The 23,565-nt window shown below is 36.7% G+C and overlaps 3 pseudogenes across 1 annotated transcript; all 3 read left to right on the top strand.

Moving 5' to 3' along the window:
* Positions 1-167: 167 nt before the first annotated feature.
* On the top strand, positions 168-5,570 carry LOC149142654 (chromatin remodeling protein DDM1 pseudogene; annotated as a pseudogene).
* LOC149142655 (chromatin remodeling protein DDM1 pseudogene) lies at positions 246-3,124 on the top strand (annotated as a pseudogene).
* Positions 5,571-7,748: 2,178 nt separating the features above from the next.
* LOC149142653 (cytochrome P450 782C2b-like) lies at positions 7,749-9,884 on the top strand (annotated as a pseudogene). The gene is made up of 2 exons (XR_016264590.1): positions 7,749-9,133; positions 9,207-9,884. The product of XR_016264590.1 is annotated as a cytochrome P450 782C2b-like (transcript).
* Positions 9,885-23,565: the final 13,681 nt, after the last annotated feature.

The raw sequence follows: 23,565 nt of genomic DNA, 5'->3' as shown, positions 1-23,565 counted from the left end.
GAAGTGAAGTGGCAATTGTTGATGTAGAGGATAGTGATTTATCAGTTCATGGTGAAGCATTGGAAGTTCCAGAGGATATGGCCATGGAGGAGAAACACCTAGAAGAAGAACTAGACAAGCGAGAAAAGAAAGAAACGTAAAAGCAACTAAGCAGTGGGAGTTAACAGATGGATCATGTGTTATTTAACAAAATGGATGAGCTTCTTTGCTAGACTCAACTTTATTCATAGTTTATGCTTGAAAAGATGGACGACATCACGTTTATTCCAAGCGAGAATGGTAATGCAAAATCAAGTGCGGTGAAGAAAAGTGGTAGGGGTCGAAAGTGTAAGATGGTGACTAATAATGCAGACTCTTATCAGACAAAGAAAAAGTCAAAAACTGTTATCAATGCTATGAATGAGAATTTCATAGGAGGTACCCTAGTTCAAGCTTATGATAATTTAACAGAGGAGGAGAGGAACTGGAAAGAACAGATGGAACTTGTTCCTCTATTGATTGGGGGAAGGTTAAAGTCCTATCAAATTAAGGGTGTAAAGTGGTTGATTTCTCTGTGGCAAAATGAGATCAATGGAATTCTGGCAGATCAAATGGGTATAGGAAAGACAGTGCAGAATATTGGTCTCCTTGATCATTTAAAACCTAAAAGATCCTTAAAAAAACCTCAAAGGTTCAAAGCATGAATGAAAAGCCTACAACCTCCTTGAAGTAAATTCTCCAATGAAACAAGACTCTGAAAATTTATCTTGAGCCTAAAAGTTGTGATGAAACCCTATCACAGGATGGTTATGAATCACTTTATGTAAAAGAGGAATTTCAAAACCCCTTTGCTGCTGGAAAACACATAATAATATTCCTTCAAATGTTCATGGTAGGCTCAGAAAATTCATTTTGAAAATTATAAACGATTTATGTAACTAATGAGGTTTGAAACCCTTTGTTTTTCGATGTGAGAAGCCCTTGATGGCTTGCGTACTTCAGAGAGAAAAACGCCACGAAATGCTGAGGAAAAATCCATTTTTTTTAAATGCCGAAAACCATTAATAAAAATTCCGCTCCTTGTAAGGCCTGTGGTTCTGTGGCTTTCAATGGAGGGAAGAAAGAGCCAAATGAATGTCTCAAAAAAAAAGGCACAATGATAGGCTCTAAACCCCAGATGTGACGCTGGGTAAGGGATAAGCCCTTTGTCTTCACTCGGTTCCTTCAAATTCCTCAGCGATCCAGCCTGCAAAACAAATAACCTTGAAACCAAGGCTATTGGTCTCCTTGCTCATCTCAAGGGGATGGGCATGGATGGGCACTTTTTTAATTGTTGCTCCTCTTTCAACTCTCTCGAATTGGGTGAATGAAATCAATAGGTTTTTTTCCAAGCATGAATGCTATAATCTATCACGTCCCCAAAATTGAGCAACAAGAGCTGAGGAAAATCCACATGCCTCACACAGTGGGCCCAACATTCCCTGTTATTGTCACTTCATATGAGGTTTTTTTGAATGATAGCAAGGCTTTGGCTCACTATGATTGGAAATATATAGTTGTTGATGAGGGACACCGATTAAAAAACTCCAACTGCAAATTGTTGAGGGAATTGAAAACCTTACCTGCTGAAAATAAGTTGTTTTTGATTGGAACGCCCCTACAAAATAATTTGGCAGAACTTTAGTCCTTAGTGAGTTTCATTTTGCCTCAAATATTCACATCACGTGAAGAGTTTGAATCTCTGGTTGATGTAGCTAGGAAACAAATCAATGGGATGAGGCACGAAGAAATTGAAGAGAAAAGAAGAGTTCAAGTATTTTCAAAGCTTCATTTGATCCTTATACCATTTCTTCTCAGAAGGCTGAAAGAAGAGGTTGAGCAGTCCCTGCCCAAGAAAAAAGAGATAAGTTTGTATGCGGATATGACAAAACATCAGAGCAGACGCAAGATCATTTGTAAAACAAAAAACTTGAGGTTTATTAGCACAATAAATTAAAAAAAGGTACAGGCCTAAAGGGAAAGCTGAACAATTTGATGGTTCAACTACGAAAGAATTGCAACCACCCTGATCTTTTGGAGTCACAGTTTGAACAATCATTTGAATATCCACCAGTGGAGCATCTTTGTTTTTTGTTTTGTTTGTTTGTTTGTTTTTGTTTTTGTTTGTTTGTTTGTTTTTGTTTATTTGTTTGTTTATTTTTTATTTGTTTTATTTGTTTTTTGTTCTTTGATTTGTTTTGTTTTGTTTTGTTTTTGGAGTCATCTAACGAGGCAGAGGAATTGCCCGAACGGCCAAAAGTGGCTGGAATCTGGGCAAAAAAAATTCAATAAATCTTGTAGAGTGAGTGTTTGAATCGTGTTTTTTTTTGGTATGGTGGAAATGGATTCCGCACCATCAAAAACATCTAGGACACCTAAAATTTTGAAGTTTAACAACTATAACTTGGATTTACAAAAATCCTTGCCGAATTTTTCTAAATATGACTAGAATTTCCATAACTTTTCGGGCAACTCCTCCGCCTCGTTAGACTACACATTTGTTTTTTGTTTTGTTTTGTTTTGTTTGTTTTTGTTTTTTTGTTTGTTTGTTTTTGTTTTTGTTTGTTTGTTTGTTTTTGTTTGTTTGTTTATTTTTTTGTTTTTGTTTTTGTTTTTTTTGTTATATATATATATATATATATATATATATATTTTTTTTTTTTTTTTCGGTAAAAACAATACATATATCTAGTATTGGATATACTCAAATATCCATCGAAATTGTTCTTCTATATTACAATAATGGGCCCATATTCAGCTAATCTAATCTTCAATCTAAGTTATGTAACCGTGAACCTAGTGATGGATAATGCAAAAATAAAACTATATCAACAATACTCATATTTTTCAAAAGCACAATATCCTCCATATATCTACATATATTTAGTGTATTCTATGTACAAATAGAAACAAAAAATTCATCTAGTCTTCATTCTGATAGCATCAAACCAAAATTTCCTGTATAAAGACCCCATAGATATACTGTTTTTATCCCGACAATGGTATTGTCCCAGCTGCTACTCTGTTGGCCCCCATCTGTATTTCAATATGCATCTCGCCCGGTGTGTCCCGAAGCCCCATCTTAGACAAGTGGTCAACATTTTGATTGTATTCCCTTCCTATATGCTGCATGGTAGAATCTCTAAATGATTCCAAAGATTCTCAATTTGGCAGAGGCATCCATATAGCATAGGTTGTTGTATTTTGTTGCAGCCCAATACATGCTCTATGATGGTGCGTGAATCTCCAAAAATGTGTATGGTGGGAATGTTCAAAAAAGAAGAGAACCAAAGCAGGCCCCATAGGGCTATCGCTTCAGCTTTCATGTTCGTACCCCTGCCAGCACCCTAATGGACCCAGAATTCCTGTTCATCTGTGATTTTGACCCAAATACCACATCCACAAATGCCCCTTTGTTCGCACCATAAAAAAATCCCGCTAGGAATACAATATCAAGTCCAGTCCTCCTGCATATAGATTTTTTAGGGCCACTGTCTTGGACAATACCAATACTGTACCATTTAGTAATATGGTCCATCACCTGCACATCATTTTCCTTGTGGTTCTCAAAAATGATTTTATTGTGCCTACGCCAAGTCTCCCAGAAAAATGCAAGGGGTATCCACCTCCATGTGGAATTTTGGGAACACCACCAATTTAGACAGTCGAAAATATTATCATATTGGTTATAAGAAAAACCAATACTATCAGCCAAATAACGGCAGATCTGAACCGATATAGGGAATTTAAAAAAAAGGTGTGTATTATCCTCCCTCGCTTGCCTGCACAATAAACATATCCCTAACCCTTGCCAATTTCTCTTTTGTAGATTTTCCCATGTTAGATTCTTGTTTTTCCAAACTAGCCAAAGAAATAGAATAATCTTAATGGGCATCTTAGTTCTCCAAAATTTAAAAAACCAACATACCTCTGTTTTATGGATCTCCTAGTAGCATAGGTTATTATATACGTCAACCACCGCTACTTCTCCCCCTTCATCTTACCTTCCCATGAAATCTGGTCTCCATGCACATCATGGTTGACTCCAATTAATTGCATCACTGTCTGAACCTGTTCCCATTCATTTGCCATTCAGCTCGACAGTCCTAAATCCCACGCCCTTTTCCATATTGGAACATTGCCTTTCCATATTTGGATGACTGGTTCCAAAAGAATATGCCCCAACGATTTATATGTTGTATTAAGCCCTCCGATATGTTCAAGTCCCTATCCGATCCAAGAATGCGGTCCAGTCCAATCATGGTCTGGTGCCTTGACCCAAGTCTCCAACATAGGTTCTGTAGAAAATATATTTTGATCTTGTTCAGGCTATGCCATATGGCTGATCCCGCTGATATCCCAATGGCTCCTCTGTGCATCCAAATAGTGAATGATTTTTCCTTCATTTATTTATATCCTATAATATTGCCCCAAATGTTGATCCCAAAAATCCCTCTCCATAATGTCTTCTGCATCAATGCCCTTCCAAAATGTCTTAGGTCCAAAATACCCTAGCCACCCAATCTTTTAGGCAAAGTAGTAGACTCTAGTTTAACCATATGATATTTATATGTCTGTGTTGCACTCGACCATATGTATTGAGCCATAATTTGGTTCAGGTCTTTGATAATAGAGTGAGGGAGATAATATAAGTGTGCCTAGTAGACACTCAGCTGTGTAATCACTGGTTGGGTGACAGTAATATGACCCCCCAGTGAAAGGCATCTAAATTCCCATCCAAATATTTTCTTATAAAATCTATCTACAAGCCATTTTCAGTCATTAATTCTATATTGAACCGGTGGAGTAGTTGGTTAAGTAGTGCGTTAAATTTGGTTTGCTAGACAGGCTATTAACGCCTTTGAAAGCTCAAAAACACAAGGTTGATATTTTCTTAATGGACTAAAGTTCTTGACTAGCTGGAATACTATCTAAGTGTGAGAGGATATGAGGTTTGTCCCATTGTTGGAAGTGTTAAGTTGGAGGATAGGAAAAATTAGATAAGGGGTTTCAATGACCCAGATAACAACTTTTGTATCTTTTTGCTAAGCACACATGCTAGTGGTCTTGGAATCAATTTTACTGTTGTAGACACTTGTATTATCTATGATATTGATTGGAATCCTCAAATGGATATGCAAGCTATGGATCAATGCCACATGATTGGACAAACACGACCTGTACATGTTTACAATTTTATCACAACTCACTCTGTGAAGGGTCACATGCTTAAAGTAGTGTTTAGTAAGTTAAAGTTGGAGCACTTGGTGATTAAGAAAGGACAATTTTGTCAGGAATGGAATACCAACATGGCAGAGGAATCAGATCTACTTGCTTTGATCCAACAAGAAAAAGATGAAGAGGAGGAACTCATTAGGTGTGAAATTAGTGAATCAAATCTTGTCAGGCTGATGGACCATTCTGATATGCTAAATGATTCAGTTGAACATGCAAGTGCAAATGCTGATACTCTTCCTCTCAAGGGACCTGGTTGGGAGGTAACAGTACATAGTGGACAAGGTGGGAGTATGTTTTCTCCAATTAAAGGCTAGATAAAATTCTCTTATGATACAAACAATTTGAACAATAAATTACAATGGCCCTTTTGTTCTTCTGTTTTGGGAATAGGACGTCCATAAGCGGAGTGAGAGACAGGTTGAGGAAGAAACCCACTGCAAAGTACTGATCACTGTTCTTAATGATGATGAAAGAGACGTTCCGTGCCCGTGAAACACCCAATGGACATACATTGAAATAGGTTTCATTGATCATGCTTGCATGGCTCATCTCCAGATGCAGTATTATCGTATCGCAGTACCTAGGTTCCTTAACATATTGAAATGGAAGAGTAGTGCAATATGCGGACGAAATGGAAGAGCAACGACGGTGTGGTTGTGTTTTAGGGACTAACCACGTGGTTAAATACCATTGGATTGAACGAAGAATCAGTGAACAGTGTTTGGACATGAAAGTCCATGGAGAAAACACCTTTAGCGTAATTACAAGGTTAAGTAGTTTATTTTATATTATCATATAATTGATTTAATTAGTTTAATTTATATTATTATATGATTAATTTTGTTTAATTTATATTATTATATGATTAATTTTGTTAATTTATATTATATTTGTATGGTTTTTAGTGGGTTTATATATATATACATATATATTGAATAAGGGTTATAGGTTTAAATTAATCGTATATTTAATTTAGTGAGTTTAATTTATATTATCATATAATTGATTTAATTAGTTTAATTTATAATATCATATAATTGATTTAGTTAATTTTTATCATATTTGTATTGTTTAAGTGGATTTATGGTTAAGATTATGGTTTTATTTTTTTAAGGTTATAAATTTAAATTCAAAATCAAGTAAAGTATGTACATTTTTATAAATGTTAATAGTTACTATAGATAGCTTAATCATGTTCACTTAAAATTAAATTAAATATTTTTTTAGTGACTTGAGAAACTTACACAATCCTATGCCAATTTTATTCATGACTAGATTTGTGCCCATAAAACTTTGTATATATATATATATATAATAACCTTACAATTTAAATAAAAATATTAAAAATATTTCTTAAATATTAGATTATTAAAATATTTATTTAGTTTAAAGATAAATGCATTAATATTTTCTATTGTTAACATTAAAGTTTGGTTGTCAAAAGATCTTAGCTCTAGAAGTTTGGTGAACACATTGCATAAGTTTTCTATAAATATGTTATAACTTGCCTATATGTGACATTTATGAAATAGTTATATATAATAATAGTAACTAATTAAAATTCTTCATTTTCCAAAAACATTTAAAAACATAATAATAGTATTTAATTTAAACATTTAATTTCCAAAAGCTAAGTATGTTAAGAAACATACACTAATAATATCAAAAATCTTTCACTTGAAAAATCAATTTGATGAAGAAAATTAGATTTCAAAATCTTAAAAAAGAAATGATAATTGATTATAGTTATATGTCAAAATCTATTAAAATATAATTATAATTAGATTATATAATTAAATTTAAAGGAAATAAATATTTTGTAAACAATGTTTTAAATCAAGATTGTGTTTAAGTGATTTTATTAGAAAAGATAAATTAGTTTCCAATTTTATATTAATTAGTATAAATTTAAAAAAAATCAAATATTTTAAAATATAAATTATTTTTGAAATTTTTAATTTTAAAAATGTTTTACTTCATCCCCTAAATTGAGATTTTGTATATATAAATCATTTTTGAAGTTTTTAATTTTAGAAATATTTAATTTTAGAGATTTTGTATATGATGTGTCAATTTCATATGGACCATACATTTTTCTTTAAAATAATTAAATTTTTTTATTCATGCATATATACTTTTAATTTAATTATTTTATATAAAATTAATATTAAAATATTATATTAAATTAATTATTTTATATAAAATTAATACTACGCTATTTTATTAAAATATATTATTTAAATTGCACAATAAAACCTAGAATTTTAAACTTTAAAAATTATATATTAAAAGCAAAGAATTACACATTCTCTCATAATCCGCTGTAAAAAGTTTATTGGACATAAGCAGATTAAATATATATCATGATATGGACTATTTTACTTTAGACATTAAAGAAGTCTAATAATGGGAAAATCATTTTTACTTGTGTTAATTGTAACCAGATTGAAAGTTCAGGTCTTTGGAGGGACAGCCGCAAAGACAGGTGCCTTGGAAGATGACCAGGACCTAAACTGTGGTTAAGGATGTTCACATTTACTTTGCTCGACTTTTCAGCTCGTCCTGGATTACCCAGCTCTACAATCAGGTAACAGATGCGCACCTTTATTTTAGGTTGACTTTATTTGGAAGATACTGACTTTGCTTCTCATCCTTCCCATGACCTGGGCCTACAGTAGGGTTCAGGAAGCAGACCTTTGCTTTGCTTGGCTTGGCTTGGTTTGGGAATGGCTTTTTCCGATTTCGGTTTAATGGCGAGAATTGAGATCAGCTCAAGAATGGGCGGCTGTCGCTATCGGAGAACCAATTAATGTTTATCGTCCTTGATTCTTTGGTTCTAAAATCACTACTCTATCATTCACACAGATTCTTGATCAGTCCGCAACAGCGCTGCTTTTGCCTGTGTTTATGTGTTTTTTTGGATTTGGATTCTGAGATGATGGCGGTTTTGGAAGAGGCAATGAAACTTATGAATTCTGTTTGGGCTGTGTCCTACAGCTCCTTGTTAATTGCTCTTGTGTCCATAGCAGTTCTATTATATCATTTCTCCCAGAGACACAGACGGTGGCCCCCGGGACCTACTGAATGGCCCCTGGTTGGTTCTCTGATGTCTGTGGGATTTCAATACAGGCATCGCACTTTTGCGAGACTGGCTAACAAGTATGGTCCGCTCATGCACCTCCGCCTGGGGACTACAAATGTTATTGTGGTTTCAAGCCCGGAGATCGCCATGGAAGTCCTCAAAATCAAAGACGCCGAGTGGTCATCCAGGCCACCGTCTTCTGTCGGAAAATACATCGGCTTTGATTTCCACTCAATGGACTTCGCCCCTAACGGTCCCCACTGGCGCCACCTGCGGAAAATATGCGCTACACATCTCTTCTCTCCCGCAAGAATAAAGGCCCAGGCACATATCCGGAGACAGGAATTTCTGGCCATGGCGGACAACATTTTCTCCGCGTCCCGGAGAGGAGAGGCCATCAATTTCAGAAGCGTATGTGATTCTGTATCTCTCAAAATCATATCCCGGATGCTATTTGGAAGCAAATATAGTCAGTCCGACCATCCTATTGCTAAGGAAATGGAGTCATTCATGGAAGATGTGAAAGAGGCCGTGGTATGCATCGGCGCCTTAATTGTTAGCGACCTTGTTCCTCTTCTGGACTGGCTGGATTTGCAGGGCTACGATCGAAGAGTCAAAAGAGTAAGCAAAAAATTAGAGAGAGTGTACAGGCTCATTATAGACAACCATAGGCATGACCTGGAAAAATAATCATACGGGAGTATGAGCGAGGAGACCAAGGATTTTGTGCATATTTTGTTGTCCCTCCAAGGCCAAGAACAGCTCTCAGAAAAATCCCTTCTGGGATTAATGACGGTAGGTTTCTTCAATTTGTTTCAAACTTTGCAATTTACAGCTCAGTCTGAATCTGTGTGTTTGCGTGTGTCAGGATGTGTTGCTGTTCGGCATAGATATTACGGCGACTGGAATTGAATGGGCGATGGCAGAGCTGATTCAAAACCAGAGGGTTTTGAAAAAACTGCAAGGGGAAATAGACAGAGTTGTGGGCGATGGTCGGCTGGTGGATGAATCCGACATGTGGCAGATTCCATACCTGGATTGCGTCGTGAAGGAAGCTCTTCGCCTCCATCCGCCAGTTCCGTTGACGGATCCCCATTTTAATGAAGAGGCTGTGGATGTTGCAGGGTACAGAATCCCCTCGAAATGCGTAATGTTTGTGAACATATGGGGTCTTGCACATGACCCCAAATTGTGGGACGAACCTTTCGGATTCAGGCCGGAAAGATTCGAGGACGGATCGGCAACCAATATAAATATCGGTGGTAATGACTTCAGATTCCTGCCCTTCTCCTCTGGTAGAAGGAGGTGCCCAGCTGCGAACATGGCGTACGTTAAGATGCAACACGCCGTGGCACTTCTTGCGCAGGCGTTCGACTGGTCACTTCCGGAGGGCCAGGTGGATGTTAACATGGAGGAAGGATTTGGAATTACTAGCCCCATGAAGTTCCCGTTACTTGCACTCGCCACACCTCGACCACGTCATGGGGCTCACAATGGTGGCAATGTACAGTGAATGCTTTTGGCTTAGTGGTGTCATGCCATGAGAGCCCATGAAGTGAGGTAGTTAGGTGGCTGGGTATTGTTTATTGCGTTAAATGGATTGTAATGGTACTTACAATGTCTTGTAGCATTGTGTGGTCATAGTCAAATACAACATCATTGTAATTTATCTTTGGTGTACTTCTATATTTTAAATGAAGTGATCAACTTGAGGATTCATGTTTTTTATAAAAAGTTTTTGGGTATGATTAACCATTTTCATTTTATATATATCCATCCTTCTCCATACTTAATTATTCGGGCCAACTATATAAGCCAATTTGTTTGGTACTGAAAGTGAAAGTGAAGCCTTTTTGTTTGGTATTGGTAGATTGATGGTTCAACGCTTTTAATTCTGGAACACACAAAAAAATCATACTCAAAAGCTTTAATTAAATCAAAATTCTCAAACTTCTATATACATTTCTACATCGTACATGCTTCATGGCTTTCCTCAATTTATATAAATAGATTAGAACCTAAGTAGGTTCTAGATTCCTTAATAAACTCCAATAATATCTTTCTTGATCCCTAAAATCTCTCATCCAAATCCTTATTCCTAGATAAGAGCTAACTAATCCATAATCTTCTCAAACCTTCCACAATACTCTCCAATCTTCTCCTATTTACAATAATAATTATTCTCTCTTGAAAACTATAGGAAAATACAATAAATAATTAAATCCTAACTTTCTAAACTAACTCCTCTAGTAAACAATTGACCCAGGTTAGATGCTTCTGCATCAATTGATCATTAGATTGTGAGTAGGTAGTGCGATGGTGGCTTCTTCCAACAACTTTAGAATGGAGAAATTTATCAACATTATGTGGGATAACTTTATTTCTTTCAGATTCGTTTCCAAGTGCCACTGCAAAATATATCAGAACTATGTATGTGGGAGTTGGAATTCTAAAGAGATTTATCAACATTATGTGGATGACTTTATTTCTTTCAGATTCGTTTCCAAGTGCCATTGCAAAATATATCAGAACTGTGTATGTGGGAGTTGGAATTCTAAAGAGATTTATCAACATTATGCGAGATGACTTTATTTCTTTCAGATTCGTTTCCAAGTGCCATTGCAAAATATATCAGAACTGTGTATGTGGGAGTTGGAAAGATTTCTCTTATTAATTTTTTTTATCTTTAAAAGTGTGTTTGCTTCATTGAATGGAAACCTCGAAGCACAATCTGTTACCTAAATGACTGTGCCCATGATGTTGTACACGATTGCTCCAAAAATTTTAATAAAGAAACTTTTAGTCTTCGTCAACATTGTAACTCCGCGAGTTTAGATGTGTGTAGCTTTTTTGTTTATGCAGAGCTCCACACCTTCGAACTCATAGAGTTAAGATTCACACCTAGAACTCCGCATTGATACTCGCTACGCAGTGTGATCTGCTCAAGTTTTTTCAATCAATTCAAATGTTAATGTTTTCAATTGAAAAGCAAACTCCAACACAATTACAAAGAGGAAAACTGAAGCTTACATCCATTCCAATATTGAAGACAACAAATCCATACCTATGTCATTCAAAATTTAAAACGTTGTGTCCTATATAGTGAGATAATATTAAATCGTGTGTAGTGCCCTGTGATTGCTTGTCATCGGATGCATGCAGAGCAAGATACTAAACAAAAAAATGACTCGTCTATAAACGAATTCAATTGAATTGAATAATTAATGTATGTCTAGCCCATAAACCCTAGATAAAGTTGACGTAATCATAATTCTCAATTATCAAGCAACCTAGCACTCCTAAGAAGCTATCACATGGCATGTGACCACTTGTTCCCAAAATTGTTTGTAATTCTTGAGAAACTTGATATTATTGTTGTTCTCCCTCAATTGGTAACCCATGACACACATATAGTATTAATTTGTATTAGTGATGTAATAAGCTATTTTCCCATTGATGAACAAAAAATTAGATGCACTTAAATTTGGGCTAGATCGTAGATCAGAGATTGCCCCAAAGGGGGGACTTTAGATGAATAATGTGCTCGACCTAGTTGTACCACAATCTGTTGAGAAGCAAATGAACAATAACAAATGGTTCAAGGCTTTCAAGGATGACTTTCTTGACTTAGTCTTTCCAAGTGACGACTGTGTCAAATGTACTTCAAGAGGCTAGAGACTACGGTGGATGTGTCGAAAAAATGTAGCAAGAAAGGTTCAATTTGACTTTAGCCTTAGTAAATTTGCCTAAAATCGAGTTTCCACATCAGCAAGATAACTTAGAGGCAATTAAATATTGTGACATGGCTCTTGTCACTTAGTTAGCTCAATAAATTTGAGTTAGAGGGCTTGGAGTTAAGTTATGCATGTGTGATTGCTAAATTTTAGTAATCTAGTCCAGTGATTTTCAGTTAACTAAACTCTAACTATTGTTAGAGTCAGTTGAAGGTCAATTGTGCAATGGGACAATAGTCTAACTCAAAGATATGTTATTTAACTAATTAATCAACCTAAAAAATCTAGTGCATGAAGAGAATTCAAGTTCCTCAGCTGAAGTGGAGATGATTATGCAATGTAACAAGCAGCTGTAAACTAGTTTGAGTGTACAAGTGTTACATGCAGTCAAACGATCAATCCTTGGGAATTGCGTAATCAATTGGAGGAAAATTCCTAAAATAAGGGATAATTTCCTCAGGAATTGCACAAGGAAATATGAGGCTAAGTCAGATGATATTTGGTAAAGTGTTGGCCAAAGTTGTTCATTGAGCAAAGAGAAGAATTGTTCTTTTGTAGGTTGAGCTCAAAGCTAGAGGTAGCAATTGTAATAGATTCTCTATTCATTTGGTTAATGCAAAGAGGCTTGAGGGGTTTTTCACAGTTGGGTTCTCTTAGAAATTACTGTGTATTTTTGGTTTTGCTTATTGCATGTCTATGCATGTTGTTCTACATTGTGAATTTCATTATGCAGATCAGTAGAGTAGAATTGTGTTTCTTGATTTTAGATTAAATTTCTTGAGCAATTTTAATTTTATCAAATTTCTATAAGATGGATGTTAACCACCATGAAAATATGGCAAAAGTGGTGGAGTTCTAAGCATCATTTAGAGAGATTTCAGAATGTTGGTGTTTTGCTTCTACCATGGTGTCGATGGCTACATTATATACAAGTCCAATGTAGAAGAAATTGCATCATAGAATTTCGTGAGTTAGATGTGCTGGCTATGAAAAAGAGAGACAGGGTGAGATTCGAACCCTGCTCGATCAATATCACTTCTTACGGGTCATCTAGAAGCACCTCATCATTTCCAAGGAGAGTGATACAATAATTGATTGTTTTGGTGTTGCTAGACAAACTGAGAGGAATCGATGCATTTTGACTACTTCGAGATGGTAGGGTGGAGGACAATCACAATGAATTCAATGAAGGATTTGCCCAACTTGATGCATTACATGTTCTAGATTTCCGATGCCACCATCAAGTTGGATCCACTTCACTTGTTATAAAGGGGTGGTTTTTTGAAGCTCGAGTCAAGTCACATGGTTCTTTTTATGACTTCAATCTTGAACCCCGGGTAAAGCTCTTCAGAGGGTTCATAGTATTATTGGTTCCATAACCTGGGAAGAAATATTCAAAACAACCTTGGAAGAAATTCCATTGAGTTTTGGGAAATGTCATATGTTGTAAACTGTCAAGGATTTTGGAATTTTTGAAGTCACATGAAAAATTCTCCTTTGTCAAACTACATGCAGGCCACACTTACTCCATCTTCAATGCGACACAGAGCACAATGTGATTTTTTTTTTTTATTGCTGCAACCGCAAAATATGATCCCATGGTTCTTTGGTTTAGATGAAACCACAATGTGGAGAATTGTGCTTTCTACGCACTTCCGCACTCCATCAATATTGACCTAATGGGGAAGTGCGGAGAATGGTGATTTCCCTACACTTCTCTGCAAGTGGTAATATTGATAGCTATATTTTAATGGTAGAGATTGAAAATATCAAGGAATTTTATGGACATTGTGCGAAGTGCGTAGAATGATGATTTCTTCACACTTCTGTACTCAGTCAATAACAAGGACAAAAAATTATAACCCACAACTAACACTTACGTGTGTGCAAATGAACTGAGAACACCACCTGTAATTTTAATTCCAACGCTAACATCCATGAGGAAAAATCAGATGCCTTCATTGTTCAAGGCTGCTGCCTGAAGTGCAACACCATATGCAACAACTTCATCAGGATTTATGCTTTTGCAGAGTTCTAGTACAACTTTGTTAATTTTCTCTTTGCTCATCCTAACATCTTGCAAACATTCATTGAGGATCTACATGCACCTTCCAAAGAAATAGACACGAGATCTTCAAACTTCCATCAACATACAAAATCCATGTTACATTAGGGGAGCTCAAGAAAGGCTCAATCATTAAGCTCACCAAATGCACCTATAGAGTTCTTCAACATTCAACATATGCTTTTATTATACTTCCCTCTTCTTTTTGCTAAGATATATCTTACTTTTTCATCGTTAATGGCACAATGATGGGATTTGTAATGGGCCCCTGCATTTGCTTTGACACTAATATGCTGGGCATGTTGGCTGAGATTCTGTCGGCGTTCTTCTGTGGGGTGATGAAAGGAAACCCCGATTTTGGCGTTCTTCTATGGGGTGATGCAAGGAAGCCCCGATTTTGTAGACTCATTATTAGTTAACCCACTAGTTGAAGCACCAGCCAGGGCAGATTGAAGCTGCAATCGTGATGGAGTCCCTCCTCGATGGTAGCGACTATGTGAAAGAGACAATGCAACTTCATGAGAGCGACTCTTTTAGCAAACTAAAGCAATACCGCTACACTATGCGAACGTCTCCGTAGTGGTTGGGCCCTCCACTCAAAGTCATCTATGCAACCACTCACTCCATTAAGCGAGAAATAAATTTTGACAATGACAATCCATTAATTGTTGTTTCCAGAGACATGGGTCTTCATAGTGGCAACTTCTAGGTAACACCCATTGGAGTGTCCATGGGCAACATAATAACTTGTTTTCTAGCCATTGGGAAGCTCATCTTCACTCAATTCTTAGAGCTCGTTTGTGACTACTACAATAATAGTTTTCCTTCCAATCTTAGTAGTGGCCACAATCCCAACATGAAATATGGTTTCAAGTGTGCTAAGATCACCATGGTTAGCTCTGTCTTCTTCCTTTCTATCATACTTCCCTCTTATTTGTTTTCTTTCCTAATAGTCTTCTTTGAAAAAGGATTATTGCTATGGTCTAACTCGAAGTCGCCAATTGAAAATTTGCTTTTATTTTCGGAACCCAATGCCTATATTTTTTTTTTCACTTCTGGTTCATGGATACCCTGGTCAATGGGTAGCCGCTACATCCAGGGTTGTTCAACACTGAGTGGACGCACCCGAAGGCATCAACACCCCTCGGCCTATTTACTGACCTAACCCCAAGAGCTTTCGGGATTCGACCCTGTGACCTCCCATTGGCGAGGCACTTGATTTGACCGATTGAGCTAACTCTTGGGGCTCCCAATGCCTATATTACCTTTGAAAGAATTCCATTTCCATATCAATCATAGTCTCTACGATAGAAGATATTCCCCCCCTTTTAACAGTATAATTAGATCCTTTGAATAGCTTTATATAGGGTGTGATATTGAAGTCGTCGAAAAGAAACATGTGACTTGGCTTGAGATTTAGAGAAACACCCCTTCATAACGGGCATCATACACCCTCCCTATAACTCCCCACCCCATCTAGCCTTCACTCAGGATAAAGGCCTTTCTTGTTCTATTTTTTTTGCAGCACAACCATTCTCCCTTTCAACTTTTTCCTCTAGTTTCATACGCTTTGTTGTAACTTTGAAAAGTGGATGAGTATCCTTTGATTCCACCATTATCAATATGGTTACTTTGCTTCTTCCTCTAATATTGCACGAAAGTATCAAATGAGGATCCCAAATCCCACCCAACATATAATAAAAAGAGCAAAAATGATCAATTCAAGCCATCAAAATCGTCCAAATTTTTACTAAGACTCTGAGCTCTAATTCTAGCCAGAAAATTCCATCCTCTGGCATGTTAAAACTTGCAAACAAATATATTGTAATAAGGTAGAGAAGAAGACGAGAAAGCCAACTACAATCTAGAGCATTTGTTAGGATGGTTGGTGTTCCGCAGAGTGTATATGTCTTGATAGACATAAGACAATGACAAATGGATTGGGACATGGTTGAAGTGACAATTATAATATGAAATTTGTTGGGTCCTTCGATTTTTGAGGGAATTTTTGGAAATATGGTTGGAAAAATATTGCGGATAAGGAATGGCCAAAATTTTCGGAAGTGGTCACTAGAAATCAAGAAGCAATAGAAAAGCCAAAAGTTAGTTATATTGGGACTTGCAGAGGGCGCGAAAGAAGGAAGCACATGCCAAATTTTGAAAGAATCAAGATGATAAAGACAAAAACACCAGAACTTGTCAAAGTGGACCCGATCGAGATAAGGATCAAGGAATCTGCATGTTAATTAGATTGGACCAGATCAAGCGAGTGTGATATATAAAAGGGCCAAAAAAGAATGTATTGTAGGTTGAAGAGCTGAAGGCTGAAAGTCTAGAGAATTAGTAGTCTCAGGACAGAGTGCCTTGTTGATTTAGCACAGAGTATCTGTCAGAACAAAATCTGAGTTCCCTCTTTGAATCTTTGTTATGCTTTTGTGTTGTAATGTGGCCCAAAATTATGGAGATCGCACAAGCATGCGTGCGTTTCTGATGTAATATTTATGGTTAATAAAGGAAGAAGTTTTTGTGGGGAATAGATTGTATTGTGATGTTCAAATAATGGTTATGTGTCCCCTTAAAATTTTTAATTTTCATTGCATAAATATCCTACTATCTTTAGTCATGAGTATTCGATCTGCATGCTGGTTCTGTTGCATTTATTAATAAGCTATTTAGAGTGAATGTGTAATCTAATGATGAAAACTTGTTTGCCACTATACTAGATCCCTTATATCTCCCACATTCTCGGCACACCTCGAGTGATATGCTCATTTTCTCAAGGGAATGAAAATTCCAACATTACGCTAGACTACGACGATATCTTTGTTGGAAAATTAAGGTTGAACCTTGGGTTTTTGATGTTTAAATTTTACGCCAACAAATGGTTCCATTTCTGGGACTTATGAAAATTTTAGAAGGAATCTAGATCATGGTGTCAAGGATTCTTAGTGGAGACATTTAGGATTGGTGGCATGAGAAGATTAATCACTTTATTCTGCAACTAGCTAAACTACGATAAAAGAATTTAGATTGGGTCAAGGAAGGGGTTTTGTATGCAAAACGTGCTTGTGATCAATACAATTTTTTTTGGTGAAAGTTTCCTGAAGAGTTAAAAAATTGGTTGAGGAGGCTATAATTTAATGCCGGATCCGCGAATCATCTTAGGCTTCACAGAGATTGGACTACAGCTGATTTGGTTGAGCTGCACCGGTTAGACACTGAACTAACAAGAGCTGCTAATTTTTGGGTTCATGCAAATCTAGAAGGGTACATTATTGAATTTGTGACTGAAAATCATCAATATTATTCTAAGGCAAAAGTAGTTTTTAAATATGGGTTGCGGGGAACACTGTTGAAAGAGATTTCACTATGGATCAAAATTTTAATGGTTGAAGAAAACCTGTTTCCATTCTAAGAGATAGGTTGGCTATTTAAAACCCTCGGTGCTGGCGGTTGGATCTAGGGGGAGGGATGTTGTGCACTTGCGGAATATGAGGGGCCGTTGTGATGGATTCACAGGAGGTGCAAAAAGTTCGAGACTTTAGAGTGATACAAAGGGCACACATATATAACGAGTGGAGGGAGAGAAATTTGCAAGAAATTAAGGTGAGAAGAAGAAATTTGCAAAGTATAGGGGAAGCGGTGATGGGTCTAGCGTTGTAGAGAGAAGGATTGGATAACCTAGAGTTACGCAGGCAAAGAGAGAGTGAGGGATCTCCTTTTGGAAGAATAGGAGGTGCCCGTGGAAGTGTTGTAGGAAGTTAAAATAGGAGATATGGACCACACTTGGAGTCAGGAGGATTTCATACTCTCGAACCGGTTATACAGGCGATTAGAATGAATGTTGAGCACACTCCAATAGATGATGACATGCGTTTTGTAATGACGAGACTATCCTTTGAGGATGACTTGGTTCCTGTGAATAACCGTCCGCAAGCTAGTGGAAAAACTAATCCTCTCCTTAACCTTCCCTTGGTATTGTATCATGATTCTGGTATTTTATTTTCTAAATTGTGTAATACTTTAAAATTTTAGCGAGTGCACTTTAGGTATGCAACATGAGGTTCTAGTGGGGAAAATAGTTATGGTAGTATTTTTTAGTCTAGATCTGGTATTTATTCTCAATCGGGTTCCCAAGTTTTTGTAATAGTTCTGCCAGGGCAACCAAACATGGCTAAAATTACTGCTAGATCACTCACTCATTATCCAAAATTTTCAGGAAGGGGTGGTGAAGACATTGAGCAACATTGGTACCTATGTGAAGTTTTTCGGAGGGAAAGACAGACTCTTGGGGCTACTAAGCTCATTGAGTTTCAAATAAATTTGCGCGATTGAGATCTGTGATGGTTCATCAAATGGTTTGATTTGAATCCAAACCCCACCATGGACCAAGTTAAACAACACTTTCTTTAGGAGTTTAAACTTCCCTAGTCAAATCAACAAGGTTTAACAAAACTGTTGGATATTAGGTAAAGAGAAAGAGAATATGCTTGGAAGTGTATGCAACGATTTAAAGATGCCATTATTAATTTGTCTTATCTAATTGATCCCCATAATCAAAAGGATTGCTTTATTAAAGCCTTATTGCCAATGACCAGGATTCCCTTGTTGCAACAAAAGATTGATACCTTGTAGGATGCTTTAGAACAAGCAATGCAGATTGAGGCAATGGCGGGATATCCTTAGGAATACAAACCAGGCAGCCATTAGTGGAATTTTGAGGTCTAAAATGGGCCTCCTAAGGAAATTATAAAATAATAGTGGAAATAATAAATTAAGATTAGATGACATCATCAAATTTTAGAGGGAAAAAAGAAAAAAAAACATTTTTTCAACTCGTATTTTCAACTTATCTCCCTATGGGTTTACTCAAATTTCGAGTAGAAACACTTGTTGGATGCAGAATTCGATACCTTATACAAGGAGTACCCATGTTGCATACCTTTGATGGAGCCTGCTACAAGAAAAATGAGAAATACATGAAAAACGTGATTGCAATTAGGTTTTTTCATTGATTCCTCATTTTTCATATAGTAGGGTCCATTAAAAGTATGAAACATGGGTACTCCTTGGACGAGGAATAAAATTGTGCATCCAATGATTACTCCCGCTCAAAATTTGAGTAAAAAATTAGGGAGATAAGTTGAAAATATGAGTCGAAAAAGTAGTTTTATTATTTTATTATTTTTTAATCTTTTTACTTTTTTACTCTAAAAATGGTAAATAATCCCCCATGGTTGACATCATCATCTTGAATCCTATTGGTTCTTATAAATTTTGCTTTAGTTGTAAATTTTTCTTAAGAGGCCCATTTTACACCTCAAAATTCCCCTAATGACTTCTATTGACCATGCTATTATGGGACTCCAAAATTAAATTCCTAATTTGACAAAAAGATTAAAGGATCTTACTCCTACATGACCGATGATCAGGTGCTCAGAAATATGCCCAAAAATAAAAGTTTCAGAATCTTCTTAAACTCAACTTCAGATTGAAGAACTCATCATTCTAAATCCAACGGTGCAAATGACACTCAAATCTGAGTTCGTATACATAAGTTATAGCAAGTCAAAGTTCAGGTTTGACTTGCCTACATGGCAAGATTGGGATGATGTGGCAGGTCTTCAGCCATTGAGGAGGCGCCAAGTGGAAACCTGCCGTTGGCCCTCGCAAATCACATATCGTAGCGATAGGTGAAAAGATGTTAGAAATCGGCCCCCGATAGGTTGGGTTGTGATGCGATCAAATCACAATCGCAATTAGTGAAAGGGATTGGCGAATGGGTATCGGCATGAGCCCTGACAAGGTTATTTATGCAATACGATGCGATCGCATATCGTAATCTCAACAGTAACAGGAATCAGCTCCGACACAAGTTAAGTCATGAATGTGAAATACCCCGGACATGATAATGTTATATGTCATAGTGTAAAACTCTGATGGGTTCGCGATATCACAATCACAAAATTTCGTCGGGTAAATAAAACATTCTGCTCGCCGAAACCCGCTGATTATGATTTGTGATACGAACGACAGAATATGGCTCGCGGTGCGGTGAAATTCTTCCCTGGTTAGCGGATTTTGGGGCTAATTTGTAGTTTTTAGCTGTTTTTAGAGCATTTTGTGGAACGAATAGAGAAAGAACTAGGAGAAATCATAACTCCTTTAGTTCTTATCCAGATTTGATGAAAAATAGTCAATTCTAGCAGTTTTGGGTGTTCTGAATTCATGGAGACAGGTTTCAGAGGCATCTAAGCATTGAAAACACAATTTTGATGTAATTTGAGCATAATAGAAAGGCCCAAGCCATTGGAAGCTGGACCAAGGAGACATAGCTCAGGAGGGGTGAACTCCTTTATCATGTGCTTGTTGTGTGTTATATTTTTGCTGTTGAGCATATGTTTTTGTGTTAAATTGTTTACAACATTTACATAAGAAGCTCTCATGCGAATCTGTTAATTATGCAAAAGTTTTGAATCCTTAAGCGCTTGAAAAGGAAAATGATAAGCATCTTTGGTTTATTTTTGAATGAGGAATTAGCACAACATTACTAATTTGCTCCAATTCAGATCAAGTTGGTATCAGAGCACTGGTTTTTGCTTACTAGATTAGCTTTGTGAAAGAAGGATTTAATTGTTTGCAAGTTTATGTCATGCTTACAAGGTTAAAGCTCAAAAGAGTTGAAGAAAGATGGTTGAAAGCCCTGAAATTGGGTCAAGGGGAAGAAGAGCAAGGTTGCCAAAGTATTCTACACCAGTTTAGCCTCAAGTCGCAGAAGTTGCAATTGAGATTCCAACACCAGTACAACCTCAAGTTGTAGTTGAATCGTCAGAGACCATGTATCATGAAGGAGAACCTATCATGATAGAAGATGAGAAGACCTTCAGAAAGGATTTATTTGATATGATAGAGATGGTTAAGGTCCTCTATGAAGAGAGGAACAACAGATTGCAAGGAGAAATCTCCAAGCCTCCCAATGGAGAAGGTTCTTCAGGAGGAGGTAATGGAAAAGGAGGTAATGGGAATGGAGGCAAACCTCCACCATCTCCACCATCTTCTTCATCTTCTTCTTCGAAAGCATCTTCACACTCTTCCAAAAATACTACTATACTCATACTCATCATCATTCTTCAAAAGGGGTTGGTAAATCACCTTTTCTGAAGCTTGATGTTAAATTCGAGTTACCTATGTACAATGGTGAAGTTAATGCAGAGAAGTTGGATAACTGGATTTGTCAGTTGGAGGTGTATTGTAGAATTCAGAACCTTCAAGAGGATGATATCAAAATTCAGCTAGCTTCATTGAGAATGGAGGGTGCAACACTTGTATGATGGGAAGCAAGGACTCAAGACGAGATCAAAAAACATGGTAAGATCTCTATTTCTTGGTTTGATTTCATTGCTATTATAAAAAGACAGTTCTACCCTTTAGCTCATATGAAGAAAGACATTATGAATTGGAAAAATTTCAGTCAGTTGAAAGGTCAAATGTGCAAGAGTATACTCAAGAGTTTAGGAAAAGAGCTCTTATGCTAGGAGTAGACTTATAGTCACAAGATACCTTGTTGAAATACATAGGAGGGTTGCATAGCTATCTTCGACATACCATTCTTATGTTAAGTTTCATGAATCTTGATGAGGTTTGTGTTCAAGCTACACACCTTGAAGCAAGAGGGAAAAATATACAGGAAGAAGGTAAGAAGAAGTCATTACAGAGTGGTGAAAAAGGGAAGAGGTTTAAAGGAAAGAAAAAGAAAAATGCTTCTGTTAAAAAAGAAGGGGAGAAACTCGTGTGCAAGAATTATTCCAAGGAAGGACATGATGAAGTGCATTGCTGGAAGCTTCATCCAGAATTACGGCCGAAGAAATTTAACAATAAAGGGAAACAAAAGACCAACACTGCTGCACAACAAGACTTGGGTTCTGACTCATGAGATGAGACCAAGATCGCAACCACAATCATAAAAGGGAAATCCGTGGTAAAAGCAACCAAAGAGGTCAGCAAAGAGGAATCCGTAGCCAACACCAACGCAACAAATAATTTCCACAATGTTTCAAATGAGGAAAACTGAATCGAGTTGTTACACATACGAGTTATTTCCAAACATACAAATATGAATACGTTGTTTGAGAGTGGATCTCAGGCCAACTTAATTTCTATGGATTTGGTTAAGAAAATGAATCTGGAAACCGTGCCCCATCATAAACCGTATCCGTTGGGTTGGATAACCAAGGATGCCAATTTGCAGGTCACACGAAAATGTGTTTTCAGGTTTGCAATCACTGCTAATTTCATTGATGAAGTTGAATTAGACGTTGTGCCATTGGATATCTCAGGGATTGTATTGGGAAGCCCATATTTTTATGTCAGGAAGGCTATTTTCCACAGATTTGAGAACAAATACCATTTGTTAAAAAACAGAGTGGAGTACATTGTGAGAGCCCATCACAGGAAACTTAATATGTCTGTGACAAGCGCAGGTGAAATGAAGCGACTAGTTAATTCCAGCAAGAGTCTCGTGCTCCTCATGATCAAGCATAAGAATGACACGGGGCGTGAATCCTTTGCAGGCTATGATGTGAAGTTGAAAGCTGAATTGATTGATGTGGTCAATCAATATGGGGACATGTTTCAAGAACCAAAGGGACTCCCACCAAAAAGAGGAATTCAACATGAAATTCAGCTACAACAGGACTTTCCACTCCCAAACATTGGTATGTATCGAATGTCAATTCTGGAAAGTTTAGAAATTAAGAAACAAGTCCAGGAATTGTTAGATAAAGGAGTAATTCGTCCTTCTACTTCGCCACGTGGTTCACCAACTGTATTGGTATCCAAGAAAGATGGAACCTGGCTCATGTGTGTAGATTATTGAGCTTTAAATAAGATCAAAATAAAGAATCAATACCCACTACCGAAAATAGATGATTTGCTAGATTAGTTGAAAAATGAGACTCTTGCTAGGAAATATTTCACTAAATTAGACTTGAGAAGTGGATATCAACAAGTTATAATAATTGAGGAGGACATTTGGAAGACTGCTTTTAAAACCAAACAAGGATTGTTTGAGTGGTTGGTTATGCCTTTCGGTCTTTGCAATGCTCCAACTACATTCATGAGAGTTATGAATGATGTTTTAAGATCCTTTTTTGATGAATTTGTAATTGTCTATTTAGATGATATTTTGATATTCAACAAATCACGAGAAGAGCATGTCAAGCATGTTATGAAAGTGTTGGATGTCTTGAGAAAAGAACAATTATTTATGAAGATGTCTAAATGTGAATTCGGGAAAACTTATTTAGTGCATTTGGGCCACATAGTTGGAGGAGGTGAGCTGAAGATTGACCCCTCTAAAGTTTCAGTCATTGTGAACTAGCCAACACCCAAATCAGTTACAGAAGTAAGGAGTTTTTTAGGAGCAGCAC

Source organism: Pinus tabuliformis, chromosome X, assembly GCF_031772625.1.
Source record: "Pinus tabuliformis cultivar Carrire ecotype Pingquan chromosome X, CPIR1, whole genome shotgun sequence".
NCBI classification, from domain to species: Eukaryota; Viridiplantae; Streptophyta; class Pinopsida; order Pinales; family Pinaceae; genus Pinus; species Pinus tabuliformis.
The sequence above is the reverse complement of the archived record's forward strand: the minus strand, read 5'-3'. Positions and strand labels throughout refer to the sequence as shown.